This window comes from Watersipora subatra, chromosome 7 (genome assembly GCF_963576615.1).
Source record: "Watersipora subatra chromosome 7, tzWatSuba1.1, whole genome shotgun sequence".
Lineage (NCBI taxonomy): Eukaryota > Metazoa > Bryozoa > Gymnolaemata > Cheilostomatida > Watersiporidae > Watersipora > Watersipora subatra.
The window spans coordinates 62,085,794-62,107,899 of NC_088714.1; the positions used below are offsets into that span (position 1 = coordinate 62,085,794).

A 22,106-nucleotide genomic window follows, 5' to 3' on the forward strand; every position below is an offset into this window, starting at 1 on the left:
TGGTAGCTTCTTAAAAGCTGAGGGAAATGTGAGTTAGTAGTCACGTGGAGCCCGATGATAGCTCGGAAGGGTTCGTGGGCATGCGCCACCGGACGAGCAAAAACGGCCATGTTGTCATTGGGAATCCGAGCTCCGTTTGCGTAGCTTGTGACTCTGTGCTTGTCATATTGTAGAAAGGATTATTAAGAGTCTTTCTGAGTCTTGGTGACTCGTGAGTAACCCTACTGGTGTAGTCTGGCACTACGGTGTTTTCTGGTAAAACGTGCAGGTGGAGTAAGGATGACATAAGGGGAGGTTTTGGAGTGTCACGGCTGACAGTCTGGTACTGCGTTATTTTTACTTAGTAACTTACACAAACTTTTTCAAACAACCATAACTTTCAAACTTCATATCATGAGGAAAAGGTTTTCAAACCACTTTTAATTTAAAAGTTCATAACTTTTAACAACGTATAGCTTTTAATAATGTACAGCAGAACCTATTCTAGCGGAATTGTTCTAGCGTTGCTAACTGAGTTCTTCGAGATCCAAAACAATTCTTCCCATTAAAATAAAATTATGTAAAATTTAATCCGTTCCAAGATGAGAAAAACTTGAGTAAATTTGGAGATATAATTCTGTAAAGTATTTTTTCAAGATTTCACACCATAAGCTGTACTGTATACTGCATACTATAAATAGAAACGGGTATATATAGATCGTGTTTAGTTTTAATAAAATGTTTTATATTTATGATGATGGAAAAAGAAAGCCAAAGTAAACATTTTGTATGTTTGGCTTGTAAAACATCTAAAGCATTAAAGTTTAAAATACAATACTAAAAATTGCAAAAATAGATAATGAAACAGCAAAAAATGCAACAGATAGTTATATCAAAAATTGTAAGAAAAAGAAAATATAAACAGCAATGGCCTGTTTACTTTACATCTTTAAAGAAGACTCATCCTCCAAAACTGTTTATGTTAACTCGACTGGAAATTTTATCTCCCTAGCAAATTTCTTTGGTAGAGGAGGCGTCATCCCACATGGTTTCTCCCTTTTTGTAAAGAATTGATGAAGCGTAAAATGCTTATCCGTTTCCAAGCGTTTCCGGAGCTTTCCTAATTGCAATGGGCATGCTCCAGTTTAGTCGAGATCCACATTTATGTTCAAGCTCCGAGGCAAACAATTCTCAAAATCTTTGGCGGAAAAGGCTAAAATAACTAGCACGCGCATGATGTATATTTTATATGAAAACGCATGGTATTTTAGCTCAGTTGTAGAGCATCCAAATAAAACACTCGTCGATGCAAAAATCAATGTGAGTTCAAATCCATCAGAATGTGGAATATCAAGATTTTAAGATCTGTAACCGGAAAACTGAGAGACGACAGATGACATACTTTGAAAAATATATAAAGGCATATGCAAGAGAATTAAGACAAAGGATACAATGATGCATTGATGAATAGAAGTGATAGACCCAAAACTCAAAATACAAAATGTTATTTTTTATAATAAAAGAAAACTGACCATAATAAAAAAACCAAAGAGTTTCAAAAATTTCATAAGTTAAACGTTGTTCATGATATTTAACTGTTGCTGAGGTTTTACAAAATTAATAATGATTGTACGGTGAGATATAATGTGTTTATAGCGGAGTATACTAAATAGCAATAACCCATCATGTTAGGATCGATTTATCGCTTTCACTATATTTTATGAGAAGCACACATGCTCACCAAAAACATTACAACACTTTTTGTAAATTACTTTTAAGAAAAATATCATAAACTTTAAGTTTTTAAGATTATAATTGTTAGCCAGCAGTTTTAAAACTTACTATTTATAGCATTGTTCTCTTTGTGATGAGTTGTGGTAGAATTAATTGTGGTAGAGATCACTGATGTAGTGGTAGTAGTGTTAAGCGTGGTAGTAGTGGTAGGTTGTGGCTGAACGCAACTATACGCAACCATACCTCGTATTCTTCTTCAGGTCCAAGAACAGGGCAGCAGGATTCACAGCAGTACTCAGCTCTATACAGACATTCAGTCCTGTTTACCACAGTTTCACAGTATGATCCACCGGTGTCTCCATGTGTGCAATATGGGCCCATCCACGATGTTGCAAACATTCGACAAGCTTTGCAGCAATAAAGTCGGTAAAACGCCTGCTGCTGGCAATCGCTTGGAGTGATTTCTGAACAGCTTCTGCGCCATTCTAGAATTTTTTTGTCTTCAAATGAGCATTCCTCTATTGAAATATATGTGACATTAATTTAAAAGTTTGTGCCTAGCCTTATTTTTTACTAAAAAATTATAAGTAAATGGAGTATAGTGTAAATTCACAATCCCATGCTAAGGATCTGATGCACCAGCTATCTTATGGAGCGGTTGAAGTGCATGTCAAACTATTACTGAGACACTTGGCTATCAGCCTCAACAAACAAAATCCTCATGCAATAAAGTTTATATGTTACTTTCAACAGCTGCACTATAATGGTTTACAACTAACAAATTAAAAACCGAGGTTTGCTAAAAACTTGTTTATACGAAACATTGATCGGAAGTTCCTTTCAGCAATTTGCAATCTTTAGTTGAAATTTGAGCAAATACAAATGGACTAGCTATGCTACTCGACGTTGCCTGGGTAATAAAAAAGTTTTTAGACAAAAAATTTATTTGTTTCTAACTTATAAAAACATTCGCCATTTTAACTTTCAAACTACATATCACGAGAAAAGTGTTTTGTGTAATTGAAATAAATTAAAAGAAAATAAAAAAAGCTGTAAAGGTTTTCAAACTTTGTCAAACAACTTTTAAACTTCATATCATGAAGATATTGTTTTGTGCGGGTCAAATAAATTAAACAAAATAAAACGACTATAAAAAATTTTAGATGTACAAGTAAATGGGAAATAATTAGCAGTAATAGCTAAATTAAGTCAGTTTTGCTCCGATTCCAATAAAAAAAGATTCAGTAATGGTACAATTATTACAAACTGAGAAAACAAAATAAAAATCCTGAATATGTAGAATTATCAATAAAAGTTCTTGCATAGAAGTGTATGTATAAAAAAAGGTTACTGTTCCACCAAAAGCTATCCATTAAAACTTTGAATACAACAATACTGGTACCTCTTGTTATTGGTGCAAACGTAAAAATGAGATATTGCGCTGTCTTTGCCTGACCGAACGGAGAAATAATGTTGAGGCTCTTCCCAATAAAACACTATAATTGTACGCGTGAGAAGAACTGGCCTTTATCTCAGATTTAGTAATTGTACCTTACAAAAAATATTTTTTAACAGCTGCATCGTAATGCGTGACCGAATTGGTAAAATAATCAGAATACGCTATAGCTATAGGTGAAATGACACACATATTCACATACTTTGAGAAATATATATGTAGAAGTACACTCAGAAATTATTATACAGTTTCTTTAAAAGTGTTTTAGTATAGGTCTAATATGTACATCACAGATGAGCCAAATTTTTTCCTCAGTTAGCTATAAAATTGCTGTTTGAGTTTTACTGTTTTGATTTATCATCGGATAATCATAGTTCTACCAAACTGAGTTTTTCACTTGCATATCAACCTACACTCTGTTTTACAGACCAATCAGCTTGTGTTTAACTCTATTTCATTTGTTACTTACACAGGAAATCCTTTTTACTTTATATAATAGTAATGCTAATAGTAATAACTTTTAAAGATAAAACTACTCAAAATTTCAATAAATGTTATCAAAAATTAATTATATTTTTTATCATTTAAAATCGTTTTTGGTGTTTGAGGTTATCTGACAGCCAGGATGTTTTTAAGATTAAAATTGCTCAAACTTGATCATGATTAAAATTCTCAAAAGTAAAATTAATGCAAAAATGACATTACTGGTTGTGTGGCTGCCTTCTCTACCATTACTGATAACAGCTATTGTGTCCGTGTTGCAGCGTGAACCGTCTCTAATCTGTTGGGCTCTTTGATGAAGTGCAACTATACACGTCACAAAGCACTTTTGCTTGATCTTGCCTAACTTATTATATCTCTGAAATAGTGGTCTGCAAAAACAAAAATTGCATTAAAAATTGATATCTTAGCTTTGTTTTGATGTTAATTTCATTTGCATCAATTCATCACCTTTAAACTGTGCTTTCAAGTTATTTAATGTGGCTCTATAAAATTAACATCATTTGTTAATTTATTTAAAACAAAGTTTAAAGGGTTAAAGTTACCGTATTTGTTGTATACAGTTAAAAAGTGTATTGAGCAAAACACTTGGCAACCTGTTTGACTGTCATTAGCAGGAATGCATGCACGCGTTTTTGCTAAAATCTCTTGTAAAGATTTCTTTTTTCATCACATAAAGTTTCAATCCATGCAGCCTTTTTAAATAGTTTTATCTGGTTTGAGTAATTTTAGTCCTATAATAGAACTTTAAAGGAAATTATGTTTTCTATTAAATTATTTTGGCTTCAGTGTTCCATTATAAGTTAAACATATCAGTAATGAAAAATATTCAAATATTATAAAAGTAAGTCAAAGACTTTTCAAAGCAATAATAAATTTAGCACTTAAACAGGTTGCTTAAAACTTTTAAACCAAATATTAAGCTAAGAATGGCAGGTTTATAAACGTTTTTTAGCTTAAAAAAACAAAATAATGACATAAATCGTTATAACCTATGATGGTGTGTTACAATATCTCAATCTTTCATCAAAATAGCAAATACTGATGCCAAAGCATGAAAATAGAAAAAAACTATACAAAAAAAGTTGTAAAACTTTCACAAATTGACAGCAGATTTCATACAAAAATGTACCTTTTAAATATTTTAAAGTGTATAAAATATTTATTACAATAAGAGCCATCTCCGATCGTTTGTCTGCTTTTTGACCTATTAGACAGTTTGACTGCCTGAAGCCACACTGAGGGCAAAAAATCTTCTTTCTTAGGAAAGAACTCTCTTTTCCAAACAGCGTTACAACAATTCAATCACACAAAAACTCAAACTCGGATGCGCAGAGTTGAAGCCAAGCATATTACCACTGCGAGGCACTTAATCAAATTTCCACGTCAGAGAATAACTGTGCACATACAAATGTAGTTATTACACAGGGCAAATTCTCATGATTCACTAGACTGCCAGCATCATAGTAAGGCCTAATTATAATTTATAAAAAACAAATTACTGTTATGTTGCCATGACGATAATACAGTCTTTTCATTAAACTGAATGTTTGTTAAATTATCTTCTTTTTTTAAACGATGCATCATTGTCTGAGTCTGACTTAAAATACAGTTTTTATTATAACAGTTGGTTTTCAAAAATAGTTGAGTAGACTTTTTATTTAATAAGGCTACTCAACTATTTTAATAATTCTTAGGCGTTTGGATTGATAATAATCTGAATTGGTCTACCCATATATCTAACATAATAAATGACCTCCGTCCAGCGGTTGGACTTCTCTGCTTAACTATTATCTCTCACTTTTTGTTTAGAGTGATTGTCACAAAGCGGTGATGCAATGTGACAGGTTCGAGATATCTGGTGTTGTGATTGTATCCTGATGTCTGCACAAGGCTAAGAGTTAAGACGTCCGGGTGTAATATTGCGGCTAACTATGTATAAGTAATATAGTGTCTATATAATAATATGCCAATGATTGCTGTGAGAGTATAACATAATCTTTTATTGCGGACTTGTAGACATGTACAATGTAAACTGAATTGAATTGCTATGAACTGCTGCAGTCAGGCTATTTATACTTCTTACAACTATCCTAGAAACTTTCAGAAAATCCATTCAGGAAAAATCTAGTAATAGAACAATGCTTCTAAATTTATGATCATGACTCATCAGCGTATTGCGCAATAGCTATTGTCATGCTATAACTTTGTTTATGATACTATATACAGCACTCAGAATCTGTGACAGTGGTCCAAAATATTTTGCCCCTTCTTTAGTTTCATTCGATGACCAAAGCAACCAACTTAGAACATTTTCACGTATAGTGATACTCATTCAAATATATTTGAGAGTTTTGACTCTCATGAGGTGGACACGATTGACAGTGGTGGACTATATGAAGTATGAAAACAACTTACATCCTAATGTTCAACTTGATGCTGATTTAATACTTACCATCTAAAGCAGGAGCATCAAGATGATATACACAGATATTCTTCTCACACCACTAAAAGAAAATAGAGAAAGATTCCTAAAATATATTCAGGGTTTACACTATATTAATTCAAAGCAGTCTAGTGTAGCAGGATAAACCTGGTTAAAACATGGTTGAGTCAGCAATTGCAGCTCTAAACAACAAGTACATTTTGATAAGTAAATCAACTACGATAAAAATATGCTGTTTTACTGGAATGAACAGAATTCATAGCTATTACTATTTTTTTCGAGGTTGATTTTTACGTTATCTTACCTATATATGAGAAGATTTTACAAAAATGATATCAGTTTAGAATAGCATAACAAAGCTATACCACACTCTTATTCAATGTATGAACAATACAACTAAACTATAATCTGTCTGTTATCTTAAAATATATTTTTGTTTATTTTTAATATTGAGCCATTATTAACTTTTTAAAAGAGTGCATTGCAGATGATTCTTTTCATCCTTTTCAGTAAAAATACACCATAGAATGTTTTTTTAAGCAAAAGCTATTAGTATGTTTTTTAGTGTGTACATTTTGATTAGAGAATCAATTATGATACAAATAGGCTGTTTTACTAGATGAAACAGGTTTCATAACAATTTTTATTAATTACTTTATCTCTATATAAAAAAATGTTACCAAATTAATATCAGTTTGGAATAACATAACCAAGCGATATTTCACTCTCACTCATTAATGGAATAAAAAATCAGTACCACTGAAAATTTGATCTTTGAACCTTCTATTAAGCAGATCATATGCTAAACCATTGAGCTACACAAGATTTATGGTTACTACGGCTAATATATGTCGATATGTGGGTGAAAATAGGCTATCGCTCTCCATTACGGCACAACATATTGATTAGTTTGATATTATTATTTAGTTTGACATTATTGATACTGATTAGTAAGGGCCGTAGATAACTACCGTACTTTTTGGACTATTAGCCGCTACTTTTTTCTGATGATTTGAGTCATGAGGCTTAGATAAGGGTGCGGCTAATCTGTGGCTTTTTCTTTCACTGCTAGGGCGCATTAACCGAAATCTTCTGTTAGTGCACCTCTAGCGGTGAAAGAAAATACGAAACAAAGCCTAACGGTACTCTTCCATTAGGCACTATGTTAAAAAGCGTCGGTTAATACAAAACAGTGCCATAAGGCACTGTTTCGTTTTAAACAGCAAAGTTGCTGCTGCGTTAAAAAGCACCATCCTGTGTCCTGCGGCCTATACAAAGGTGCGACCTATGTATTGTTTTTTTATCGTTTTTTGGGAAATAAAGCAGATGCGGCTTATAAAGGAGTGCGGTTTATAGTCTGAAAAGTACGGTAGCTTAATCACATTAGCCATTGGCAATGTGCCAGGCAAGTGGCAGGTGGCCGGTCACTACATTACCTGCAACAATTTTATAAGCCGTTTTTTGATAACCGTGCAATGCTGGGCCTTTTGCTAGTCTTCACTAATGAGCCATTGTTAACTTTTTAAAATAATGCATTACAAAATTATTCTTTTTACCTTTTTTAGTAATCCCATGACCAAACGAGCAGGAGCGAAGTTTAAGAGTTTTTATGATAAATGCATGTGCACACAACTTACTAAAATTATTCATCAACAACCTCACAAACCCTTGTTTTGAAATCACATCGACAAATTTAACCATCGTTTTTTAGAGTCGTTAAAGTATAATAACAATACAAAACACATATAAGCCTATTTAAATATGTTACCAAGTTTTTGTAAACCGTCGACAGTATCTTAAAACTTACCCAACTGATCGGATTATACACAAATCGACAGATCTATTTGGCCGAAAATCGTTATTAAAGTTTGCTAAGTCTTACTGTTTTCAAAATGAAGACTGGAAATTTAATCGCTGAGTGACAGAGAATAGAAAGATTAAGTTGTGCGCATTTCACGAAAAAGTAACGCACACATTTCACCAGTCTATAGCATTGTCAAATTGCCGAAGGTTTCTGTAATTAACGTAAGAGTACTGAAATCATTTCATTTTTGCCGATTTCAAAGTAACTGACATTTTAGACAGTTTTAAGTACTTTGGTATTCTAGCTGATGTCAAACGCAGTGTAAGTAAAGGAAATGACAATGATATTTTTTCTAACGATTCTTATGAGATTGTTACAATATTTAATTATATGTTTGGATGACTACAGAACAATGACTACGTAGTACAGATTTTCTAAAAATCTATATAAATATCACAACTTCAAAATTGCGCATTGGTTTTATATTATTACTATATTAATACTATTGGTTATTCTAATAATATCAGTGCATTTCACTTCTAATATTGGCCAATATTGCATTTCTTCTATTGCAGGGGGAGAGATATAAACATATAATCTTATCCTTTCATTATTGCTGTTTGTTGTATACAATAACATCCACACCCAGTACATTACAGCTATTATTGCAGTTATCCTATTGCACTGCAGTGCCATTTTACTGCTAATATTGCATTTCTCAACCATCAGTACCCTTTCTTTTTTCCAATATCACATCGGTCGTGGGCTGTATGACAGGGGAATTTCTAGTAATATAACATATTGTCTTTTTAGTTAAAAACTATTAGTTTCCCAAGTTTGAAGCATGCATCAATAACATCATTATGGTGAGCTGCATCATCACCGAGCCTATTTTCTTCTGAGTCTGATTTTTTTAAACATATAGATATAACATACTTTGGATCACAATTTGTATCATGAATACATTAGCTGATTTTGTAGAAGCATTAAGCACTACATTACACTATATTTGTTGTAATAGTTTGATGAAAGCAATTGATAAATAAATAAGGAAATGGATTAACTCTAAGGCAAAATTATTGTTTATACATCAACACCTGACTGCAGTTATTTATTCTTAAAAGACTCAATCTACTTGTTTAGAAACAGAAGAAATGAGCCGAATCGACTTCAGTGGTTTTAATAAGTACCAACTAATTTTATACGCTACCAAATGCTGGTAAAACAGTGAACCAGAATGTTGTGTCTTAACTCAGTTGAAACTTCAACTGACCTGATGTGCAGCAGGTCAAGTAGCTAATAGAAATTTCCATTAAAATTTCTTGCTACTAAGAACAGTTTAAGTGGGTATGTGATAAAAAGGAGTAGGTACATGCTGCTCGGCAGCAATGCATGTAGTGATACAATTGCTGATATGTTTCATCTCTAGCTTCTGATGGCATTGGAAATAAATTTACATGTTCATATACTCTTAAGGTACATTTGTGTTTCTTGTCTTTCATTGGCTGAATCAAATAATGGTAGTGTACTTTTACATCTTTCAACCGTAGAAGAAACTATAAACTACTGCAAAAATCTTAAGAAAAACCTTGAGTGCATAACTTCAATACGCAAGTAGGTCGCATAAACACGTATGTATAAATACCTTAAAGAAACAATACCACACTAGCAAACAATCGAACATGCCATATTTTAACAGATATGTGTATTTTGATTGGACAGTTTTTTTTCAACCAATGTTTTTATACAGCTGATGTATTTGGCATATTAGCAACTGATTTTTTACTTGAACAAATATAAATGCAACTTAAAAAATATGTTTATTTCAATTCTAATTTGCCATTTAAAATTCAAATTTATATTAACAAACTATTATTAGTTAAAACTATTATTCAAGAGGTTTTTAATTTGCAACAAAATTACACGCAAAGGATATTTTGAAAGTACATGAAAATTTTTGATTGTTAGTTAAAGTTTTGAAACATACAAACCTTTTTGTTACCACAAGAAGTATGCTGCAGGGTTTCTCTGTTATAGTACGTATGTGTATGAATTTCATTTGCACTCTGCAGTTTACTGCATACTGTATCAAATTCAGTTCTCTACAACGGAGCAAAAAGTCAGATGAGTCACAAATCTACAATGAAAATCCTTTAGTTAGTTAAAAACATTATTTAAATAAAAACTTCTGAGCCAGAAGGTGAAACATAATAAACAAGTCTAAAGATAACAAGCTTTTACATTTTACAAAGGCAGCAGTGATTATAGGTCAACCAATCATTAAAGAGATTTGTGCAGCTTAGCTGCTAATGCTTTGCACCAGTACACTCAGGGAGAAAAATTATAAAAGACTATAAACATTGTTCAGCTAATGAATTCTTGTCTTTAAAAATATGACCAAAAGTTTATGCACTTTCTGGTGTTCTCCAACTCATTGTTGTTCTTAATAAGTCTGAGTCAAATTACGGCAGCTTAACTTGCCGCGAGTCTAAATAACCAGCATTTAAAAAATAAATGAGTAGTTCCATTTTTATTATTTTTGGATTTGGTAGTGAAGTTGAGTCCTCTCCACTTCACTACCAAGTAGACTATATCAGGGGAGTGGACTGTCGTCTACTACACTGATATAGTCAACTTCAATCGAGATATTCACTTCAATACCGAGCACTACCATCTTTGAAGAGTTGTTTGAGAGAGAAGTTTTTAGTCTGATGTACAAAAGTTTCTTGTTCTACTTAAGTACATATTTTATTAAACTTATTTTTAGCAGGCAGACTTTTTAAACATTTGGTGTACGAGGTATTAGAGTTTGACACCTTTGGTCTCAAACTAACAACCCGGCCTATATAATATTATATAGTCACTCAATGATAATTCTTACTGCATAGTATTTATCTTCTCCTTGAAATAGTTTGCATTGTTCATCCACAGGTATAGCTTGTCCGAGGTGTCCAGACAAGCTATCTTCCCATTTAGGAATATATGCTCCTGAACCCATTAAGCAGTTTGAGAAATCACTATAACATACAATCATACCATATGTTTTCCTTAACATGTTTCTCACTACCTAATTTATGTACAAGCGAGGTACTCTTCTCATAAGATGCTACATAGACATTGACCTCTTCAAATTTCCAAGCTTTCATCAAGTTCTTGAGCCATTGTAGTTATATTGCTTAGTTTAGCCTAAGTCTCATTTCCTTGCCTGTTCAGTACTTCGAGGAAGGAGTCAAAATACTTGACAGAGCATATAGAAAAGATCCAGTGGTGTCCAATAGTGCTGTTAACTGGTAGTTCTGTTATAGCTGACATCACATATTAGTCTCTTTTGTAACAGCTGTTATCAAGCTCATCATGTTAAGATCTCAAGCTCCCAAATCAAAAAAGATGGCTCTTATAAATTGTTTAAAATTTACAATATTGAAAAATTGAAGTTTAAATACATTCAAAGTGAACTTGTGCAAAGTTTTTACCATTTAAGGTGATTTGACTGCCAAAATCTTTTAAAGTTAAAACTGACAAAACTTGATTGCGGTTAAAATTCTGACAGCAAAACACATGCTAAAAGATGTCACTGGTTGTTATCATGGTATGCAGTTATACTTGGACATATGAGCCTAATGCGCTCTGAGATTGAGCCCGTAGTTCCATGTTCCCATATCTCGATGCACATTTTACTTTATAAAATTATTAAATACAAATCAATATGTTACCACGCTTAAAAAAAACGCCTAAAAACAGGATATTACAATAAAAGCCTGTCTCTAATTGTTTTAATTCAGTACCTATGCTCACAAAATGACAAATACCTGTTTAGTTGATCCAACTGATATATATATATAAATCTCAAAGTTTGTTGTCGTCTGCTCGGTCGTTCGCTCGGTCGTTCGCTCGGTCATCCGTTCGGTCGTCTGTTTTGGCGTCTAACTGGACATTTGTTTAAATGTCGGTTTAGATATCCGTTTGAAAGCCTGTTTGAACATTTGTTTGGGAACAATTTCGTGTTGTTCATAGCTATTAAACACTTGGAATTAAAATCTTGCATTGCGCTGAATTTGAACTCATGAAGTTTGCAATTGCATGTCTGCATACTACGCATTCAACCACTAAGCTATACAACCCTTAGTATTCAAATGCTGTTATCATATACCATATACAGTATGCACACGCATACAGTGCCAAAACGCATGCCAAATACACCCTGTTTGATTATCAACTAATATTACCTTTTTCCTTTGTTATTTTTTTGGAATTGTTCAAAAACTACTTTTCTGTGCAAAGACTATTATTACCTTGCAACACCGGGTATTTAACTAGTCTGCTATAAAATAATAAAATAATAAAATGCAACATTACTATCTACAATACTGTTTGGAGTTTTTACTTTCAGAACAGAATTAGGAGTTAACGGCGCTGTGTGAGAGAGACTTGACAACAACGCTTTTGGTATACTGGACCAGTTTAACACTACTTGACACAACATAAACTTTGAATTAAACTTGAATGAGTTTAGCTTACTAAAGACACTTAAAACTGATTTTGAATCTTTCACCAAACCTACCTTCAATTTTGTTTTGTTTTGATTTTGTAAAATCTGTTTCCAGCTTGGCTCCCGTTATTTTTGCTTTTTTTAAATGGTTTTGATGAGAAAAACTGAGTGATGCAGTTCTAAAAAACAGCCTCTTACATACTTGACCAGTTAATTGCCATCAAGAGCCTGCTTTTGTGCTCCTATCTCAAAAGTCTCTCTTGTATCAAGACAGATAACTTGCTAAATACTTTCCTCATATCTCAAGTTTCTGGTACATTTATGTTGGGAAACTTGTATTTAGAGGTGTGGCTATAGTTAATATTAACTATTGCGTTTAAATTGCAATATTACGATATTATTTTGATATAAATGTAACTCCAAACATCATAATCACACTTTCTTTGATCCGAGTGTTTTAAAGGCAATCATTTTTTTATTTTTGTAAATTTTAATTTAAAAACTTTCCTGCAGTCACTTCACCTCAAACATTAAAAAACAATCACAACTTATAGAAAAATGCTGATACTTTCTGGTAAAATCTACTAAAATTCTATACAAGTTTTTTTAAAGATAAAATATAGCTTATAATTAACACTATAAAATATAGTGTTAATTGGCTCCGGTGCTCTATTTTGACTTGAAATAATTTAGTTATGTTATAAATAGCTCGGTACCTTTGTGTTATCTATGATTTTTATATATAGATCTCAAAGTCGGTGTGTTATGTGTCTAGTGATAGCGATTACAATTTAGCAACAAAGATTAGATTACAATAGATTAGATTACAAGTTCGACCATTATTCAGAAGTCCATAATCTACCCCATTAAGCTACACAGGATGCAATGGATCCATTAGACAGATCGTCATTACATAAGTTAAAACACGCATAACAATGCTGTGTTACACGCAATATCATTAAAGCTTGCTCTCATGACTCTTTTTAAGTTTAGCAATATACTAGCTTACTCAACTTAGCCAATGGAAACTACAACACCTGCCACTGTATGTAAGCTGCTTTTTATTGCCCATGTAACGCCGGCATTCATCTCATTTTAGAATACCATAAGTTTGGCATAAGGATGCGTTTAAAATAGCCATGTAAAGTTCAGCTATGCCACAATGTTAGTTAAGGTAAACATAACAAACATGCTTGTTATTAACTACAAGTTTTACTTGAATGTATTATAGTGATTTTTAGATACTGTAGGTAAAACTAGTGCTAATAACAGTAAAGGAATTGATTGCATTTGTCTGGAAAGGGTTCATCTTTGTCAGCCCATCATTTGCATAAAGTCTCGATGTAGGCATTCTCTCACTTATAGTAATCTTCATAACAAATGTTTAGGCTCAGACCAAAAAGTCCTAAACCAAAATGTTTAGTAAATTTATAGATTGTCAATTTACCAAATATCACAATTCGGTAAATTGTCATCTATAAATTTTCCAATTAACATCTTATCCCTTTACTTGCTTATTCGTCACTGTGAATATTATTTTAGGTTAAAAATTGTAAAGATATTTGCTTTTTTAGACATAAATGAAAACTTTATTAAAAATGTTAACATATATAATTTTAGAAAGTATGCAAGGCCTGTACATCTTCTACAACTGCTAGCGCAATAAAGTATGAAGGTCATTATTAGATTCTGGGAACTTACTTGTGTCCTAACTCATGAGCATACAAATCTGATGTAGAAAGCTGCCTAAATGATGTCCTATTGCCACAGCAGATACCTCCAATATGAGCTATGCCATCAACATTGACATGTTCATATAAAGTGAGATCTAGCCTATAATTTCAGTATATTACTAAATGCTCAAAATCTGATTGAACTGTAAACCTAATGCAGATGCAAGTGTACTTTAAATGTAAGCAATTAAGGTTTAATTTACTCTTTAAAGTAACTTTTAGCTGCTGATTAACTAGAACCAATGTTGATGTTAAAACACTACCAAACCAATTTATAGCGAACCACAAAGGAAATTAAACTCATTCATTAAATAAGTAATGATTCATCACTGAAAACACCCATTACCCAGTTATCAGCATAAAGTGGTCAGCTTGGGGCAAACTTGATGTTCTAACCCACTGTGTCCATCTTTCAAGACCATCGTCAGCCTCAACCAGTGTCGGCATTAATATATCAGGTTGGTAAGTCCATGGAGAACCACTACAAGTCTAAAATAACACAGTACAACGTTTTCAGCAGTTCTATTTTTAGATTTTAGAAAGCTTACAACCAAAATAAAGTAATTTGGTAATATTTAAACTGGTGTGACAGACGGAGGTATAGATCATGGCAGAATGCAAAGCCAGTTTCAACTGCACAGCTCACTAGTCAGCTACCATATCAGCCAGCCGACAGAAGAACAAATTGAAAAAGAAGTGCCAATTGGGACACAGTCCGGGCCAGTCAAACTAAGTTAAAGAAAAACTAATCCTGCTCAGAGTACAACTAGCTGGCTACCAAACAAGGAAGCAGTCGGGCAGCCACTAAACCGACACCAAAAGAGCACATTATCTGCTGGACAGATGGAAGACAGCAAGCTGGCCGCGGAGGAAGAGGGCAGAGTCTAGCCAAATCAAATTTAGTATATAACATGCACGACTGCAAAGATTAAGCAGAGTACTAAAAAGCCTCAAGTAGTGCAGCTACATGTATATGTATGTGCATATGATAATTGACCATGTTACATGTATATAATTTTTATGATAAATACATACTTTATACTCAAAAAAGGGGTTGGTTTAAGGGAGGCAGTAAAGGATAACTCTGGTAGCAGCCGTGAGACCTTTTGGATTTTGACTTCTTACAAGCCAGAAAACCTTTACATAAATTTCTCTCAACCGCTTCATATGTGGCAATAGAAAAGAAGCCCAGAGAGACTGACTGGTCTAACACTCTGCAGAACGGTGGAGGTCAAACTGTCTTAAAAGTAACACCTAAGCCTGTCGCTAAACTTCCGAAAAGATCACTACAATATAAAGAAGGCAATGGCATGGCTGGCCAGCAAGCTTGGAGGGTAGAGCAAGATGCAGACTGCCTCACAGATGTGTTGGAAAGGTTGATGGTACTGCCTTGCGCCTCGCGCCCTGCGTTCCGTGCCTCAGGCCCTGGGCCCCAGAGTCCGAGCCCTTGTCTCAGCCTATCAGTTCACATCAATATGCAAGTAATAAAGACATGAATTAATTCATAAGCCAGTTCCGCAAAAAATGAGAAACTATCACGAACAGCAACAATAGTGCTGACTACTACTTGCACTAGTTGTAATCCTGGTAAAAGGGGTTATTGCCAGCTGGCCAGGCAACAGAGCCACAATGGACTTCTATGCAAAAGCACTAGAGGAGCAGCAGATAGTGTTGTGAACCACCCAAAACTACTATGAAGTCTTAAAAAACTGAAGTCTAGACTCTGAAACCAACTTTAACTGAGAACAAAGAGCAGTTAGAGACAGGATAACTTTTACCAGGTAGGTTTGCAAAAAGTAGCGCAAAGCAATGGGTAAGAGACCGGAATGGTAGCCAACTGGAAGCCTGCCTTCGAAACAGCAAGACTATCTCAGCTGACCAACCTCCGAACTAGAAAGCCACACCACACATTTGACTCAGCAACAAGATGCTCAGTAGTGATCAGATCAGATCACACAGTTTGACTGAGGATTGATGATGCTGAGCCCATGTGAAGCCGAGCGGGTGCTGAGCCGGCACAGGCTTTATATCGACCCTATACAACCAGCTACTTTTTCCTAGAAAAGCTAAAAGACTATTTGTATATTTCTTAGTTGACACAGGGTGCACCATGAACTTGCTGAGCAATCAAGAACATCACAAGTTTCTCCAGTCTGCTTGAGACCTGCTCAAGAAAAGTGCCAATTATGATCTGCTGGCTGACGGGATACGATTGCCATTCTATGGAGTTGCACAGTTTCCAATACAACTTCATGATATAAAGACCGAGGTCTTTATGGTAAGCCACATCAGTAAGGGTGGTCCTTTCAAAATAAAACTTTTGTTGGCTCATCAATATGCTGTAGATTTTCCGCAACCAATGGCTTTCGTCAACAGGACACCATTGACACACATAGATAGACACAGTATGCTATTATTGAGCAATATGCAAACAGTGACAGACACAGTAGCACTAACCAAGATGGCCGTTCCATGCCAAGTCGTCACACAGAATTACTACCTATTGGGACTGATCGAGGGTAGTCCAGGAGTTCTCTACTGGCTACAAGCTTGAACTGGCTTGAAGCAATGTAAAGTGTAGTCATGGTGTGCCTTAACTTTAGCTACCAACCTCTGATACCTTAAGCTTGCACTGCAATTAGCGCCTACACAAAAGTAGAGAGCCACAAGGTGGATGAAGAACCACCTCTTTTTACTTAAGCCAAAAAAAGCAAAGGAGGTAAGGGTGCCAAACCACCTGCAGAACTTGCTGCAGGCAGCAACAAGTAACAGCAAAGAGTCAAGAGAAACTGAATAGTTTCTCAGAGACTTAACATGCTACCAGGCTATGATCAGTGCCTGAGAAAAAGATGTGAAGCGGATTTCTGAAGTGAAAGACTTAATTCTATTAAAAGAGAAAAAACTCGGCTCACATCTCAACCCCCTTCTCTCCACCGGCTCGGATCACAAAAGGCTGAGCCGGAACAACAGGTATAAAATCTTTTCAACAATAGGCTCAGTTAACCCGTCAAAGGTATCTGGAGGTTTCATGATATGTTGGCTCAAAAGAAAGATTGGAAGTGGCAATTCTAAGTTAACTAGCGCCAACTTAGTGCAACCACTAAACCGAGCACCTACCACAAACCTTGGATCGACCAAAGCCTTGACGGCCTAATTTGCAGTGTTCTTTAGCATGCTAGATCTGTTTAGTGGCTACAGGGAAGTGACTTTAGATGCTCAGAAGTGACTTTAGAAGTCAGCATTCGCAACAAATTCTTGTCTATGGATGTAAAAGCTTCTACCCGTTGAGCTTGCTTCAGCTTCGGCTCATCTTAAAAAGCTGATAGAGCGGGTACTAAATGGCCTTCATTGTTGAATGTTGTTTTTTTTACCTGAACAACCTCATAGTCATTGCACCTGACTAATCAAAGTAAGTGTCCAGCAGATGAAAAGTGCAGGAGAAAAAATCAAGCCAACCAAGTGCAAACTTCTCCAGCTACAAGTGCATAATATAGGACATAAGCTAAATGAAAAAAGATGACTTTTGAGCCTGAAAAAACGTGGTTGGTTACAGATTGCCCAACAACCAGATATTTTGGAAGCTGCAAGGTTTACTGGACACATTAAAGTGCTACCGGCAGCACATTTCAAGCTTTGCAACCGTAGCATGGTACTTGACAAGCTGAAGGAGAAATGAAAAAATGGACATGGAAGAGGAAAAGCATATTGTGAAAGATCTGAAGGAATGCTTCAGATCTTTTGCATTTGTTCTGGGGTGCCCAATCCAATCGTAAGAATCGTAAGAGCCTTTGTGGACTCGTGGTTAGACAGGTAGATTACAAACCAGCGGTTACATTGTTGGTGAGTTCATATCCAGCTGGATGCAATCTGTTAATTCCAAGATTTGAATAGTTATAGCCAGACGTACCGAAGGACATACACACACTTTTGGAATATATATAGATAGTTTATTGAGTTGTGTTTTTTATTTGAGTTGAAAACGTTCATTCAACTTGCTTGTTTTTTTTTCACATTTACGCTACTCCTAAACTGAAAACGCTGAAAGTAAACTTCCCTGTTCACACAAGTTAACAATAAAAATTTGTAACCAGACAATTACATGTGAGTCATGGTAACTGTTAACGCAGTAGTTAATACTTACTAGTAATTAAATTGTTAGTATAGTAGACTAAAATACCATCATAATGATAAATAATAGCTTTATAAAAATATCCCACTTTAATAAAGTTTCATTTACAGTTCTATGACAAAGTGTTAAGTTTTTATAAAATTATATTAGCTTCATTCTACTAAGTATATACAATTTCTATCAATTTCTATTATTTTATTCACTAACTAAAAATATATATTAACTAAATTGGGCAGCTAATATCAACTCAGGTACTTCACATATGTAGCTGTGCCAATAGTGATATCTGGAACATCTTTAATGTCTGTGTAAAACTTTACTTCATACTCAAACTGACTAACTTGAATATATAAATTTTCAACCTGTTAGACTCACTTCAAGTAGAGATAGTAGTCAACAGCAATACATAGTTCTACAGTGTAAGTAGTTTGAGGGAGCGTGTTCCTCTTTTTCCTTTCTCCATTTCTGTTGAGCAACTCTTCCAAATGGTCTCGAGATTGTCTTATTGTTTCAGCATCTTCTGAGCCTTCTTCAGGTACTACAAAGACATGCCCACATAAAAATGATTACCATTAGGAGATTTACATCATACTTACAATTGTAAATATCAACATAATTAGACTATTAACAGCTTTTTGTTGTCCTTACATACATATGGATATAAGCTGTAAATATTTCTACAGCTTGTTTTTCAAAGCCACAAAATTTAAAAGCAATTAAAACTACCAAAACTACACAAAATGGTTTTCTCTGCTTTAAGATCAGCTTAAATTCATCAATAAAAACAATGCAAGATGACAAAGTTTTGGTAGCTGTACAATCACGGAATTTTTAATTTGAGAAATACGTGTCGAAGATGGAAGGAATTTGATGTACCAAGCATATTAAAGGCTGTAAAACTTAGCAGAGACGATATTTTATTTTAATTGACAACCAAAAATTTAGTTAGTTGGTTAGATATCATTGATGGTTTCACATACAACATTAAATCTAAAGGTTTTTGTGTTTTTATTGTGTCAAAACCATTTTCTAAACCAGCAGGTTCTGACAGGCTATAACAGGTTCTGACAGGCTATAACAGGTTCTGACAGGCTATAACCATAGAATCATGATCACTAGAAATATTATGGCAATTTTATAGTTTTTTAAGTAAAATTGATTAAACTGATAACTCTGTTTAGTGCTAGAATGCTGCCAGATTAAAAATATTATAAATATTTCTACTTTACCCACAATAGAAACATTTTGCCTCAAAGATAAAATTACACAACTTTTTGTATTCTGGTCAAAAATTATCAGTATTTTTCCATCAAGAAAAATGCTTGCCGTTACAAGAAAAAAGCGCTTAAACTCATACAGCCAACAAAACTATTGTAATCAGCATAGATCTGTAGTAGGCATTGCAGCCTGTACTGGTATGAATTACACAGAAATAAACATAGTAAACAGAAATAGCACAGTACACAGAAATAAACAAAAACCTTCATTTAAAAGTTAAAATGGTAACAGTTGTAATAATCCTTATTCATTGAGCTCAACGATTTCTGTTATTTTAAATGACTAGCTCTCACCTGATCAACAGCAAAACATCGGTGCTTATCAGTTAGTTAATGAGCTTGTGCGAGGAATGCCAAATTTGCGTTCAGTAGTTTTAAAGATAAGTTAATATTTTATTCAACTTACAGACATAATCATTTGCTGCTCGCTTGTTCCTGCCAGCCTTGTCCCTATCTTGTAATTCTCTAAAGGCTGTCCTGGCTCTTTGAACTCTGTCGTAGTCTTGTGAACCAAGTACAGGTTCTATAAGAACCCAACCTTATAAAGATTGGGCTTGTCTAATTATAACGGTGTATTGAAGGTGTTATTAATTATAAGGGTGTCATGAAGTAACATCAAACCCAAATCTATGTACATTTAGAAGGCTGCAGAAAAACCAATTAACTCACTAAACTAAAATTAGTTTTTAATCTATTGATTTTAACAATTTTCCACTTGAAAGTGACTTTTATCGGTAAAAAAATCTTAATTTTCTCACTAAAAATATGAAAAAAGCAAAACAATTTGGTTGTTGCATTTGCTTGTTTGCTGACTAAACAAAACCTGGGAGTATCCAATGAAATTATTAAAAACAAAATAGTTAAAATGCTGTGAATTAAAAAACTAACTGTAGACTCAAAATGGAAAATCAAATTGGCCTCAGAAAATGGAAAAAGTACAGAAAAAGTTTGGAACAAATGCTACCTTCTATATCAGCAAGGCAGCAATACTTTACAAAATGGGCAGTAGTCGTCTGTTTGCTTTGCTTTTTGTAAAGAAGTTTCAAATAATTTATTTTACATGAAAACTAGCTTTATAAAATATACCACTGTATTTCTTGTGTATTTAAAGAAGCGGACAGATTATAACATTGTACAAGATAAAAAGACAGAGAATAAAGTACTCTAGCGAGTCAATGCCAAACCAGGAGTTACCTTCTTCGCTAAAAACACAGCTACACTAGTTTACTTTGTGTGACTTCTTGAAAGTAGTGAAAAGAAACAATTTGTGTTTCAACTCATCAGATACGGTATGAACCGCAACTCTCTACTATCTCTATAGCGAATAATTCTTCACTACATCTCTGTAGCGAAGAACGCAAGTCTACATATATATATGGTGTAATAGGTGACTGCATGCCATACATTATTAGTTTCTAGCTTATACTCACCCAAATAATCTGATCTGTATTCAAGGCTATCTGTAGAGCGTTTCCTGACAACATGGTCTCCATCTCTGGCTCCCAAACTTCGCTTGTGGACTTTAGGATGGTAGGGCTCTATTTCATAACTTTCATTGTTAAATAGAAAACTTCCTTGCTGAAACAAAATCAACTCTAAGTTAGTTAATCTATAATTTCCATGTGGAGAGATAATTAATGCATAAGAATGTCAGGGCAGATGTGCTATAAAAAGGGTATTTATCAATCAACGAATGGGGAAGTTTTCTATATTTAAAATTGAATTTGTCACTAGTTGCATAAACCCATATGTGACGACAGTTTGATAAAAAGGCAGGGCTAATTTTCAAAGCTTAAAAATGCTAAGAATGTATTTTTAAAGACTGTCTACATCAATAGGAAATTTTAGGAAAATTATCAAAATTAGCTTGCAAAGGTTATTTTTCAGAAGAAAAATGAACAATACTTTTTGGCTCATACAAACCTACAATTTATAATAATACATTTTGTATTTACCTACCAATGCAAAGACTTTGCCACTGAAGTTGGTCAGAGAAATAGAGGCATAATTCTTGAGATCCTAGTAAAATACCGTATGCTGCAACAACAATGCATAAATATGTAAAGTTTTTAAAGATATAAAGATAATGCCTACAGCTGGCAATTTCTAAGCTTAACAAATACAACAGATATCATCCTTAATATATTTTCAGTAACAGGATTTGTTTAAAAGACACTTTTCTTTACCGATATAGATTAAGTTTAAAGTTATAGCAGTCAAACAGTGTCTAGATTAGATAATATGACAGCGAAAGCTACAGCTGATCCACTCACCACATTTGTATATGGAAATGAATCATATACCAAATTTAACACATGATATACATTTAATTTAATGTAAATTAGGTTTGAAGTAATGTAGTACTGAAGGATAAAAACTGTTACTCGAGCATTCTGTATTTTAAAGAGGGGATAGAGAACATCCCTTATTACATCCAGATTTTTAATCAGAAAATAAGGCTTAATCTTGCTAGCATTTTACCATAATATCAGTCGCTATTGCATCAGTACAGGTACCACTCACGATTCAGTATATGTGATCAAGTGATAAAATTAGAA

General features: G+C 34.0%; 1 protein-coding gene across 1 annotated transcript in view; it reads right to left on the reverse strand.

The window, feature by feature from the left end:
- LOC137399666 (metalloprotease mig-17-like) overlaps positions 1 to 21,563 on the reverse strand; it is a 119,549-nt gene extending 97,986 nt beyond the window's left edge. Inside the window, exons 1-4 of the mRNA XM_068085853.1 lie at positions 21,508 to 21,563; positions 20,979 to 21,126; positions 19,955 to 20,071; positions 18,647 to 18,809 (exon numbers count right to left, since the gene is read on the reverse strand). The gene's annotated coding sequence lies outside the window, so the exon portion shown is untranslated. The remainder of the gene's footprint in view (positions 1 to 18,646; positions 18,810 to 19,954; positions 20,072 to 20,978; positions 21,127 to 21,507) is intronic.
- Between the last annotated feature and the right edge of the window lie 543 nt (positions 21,564 to 22,106).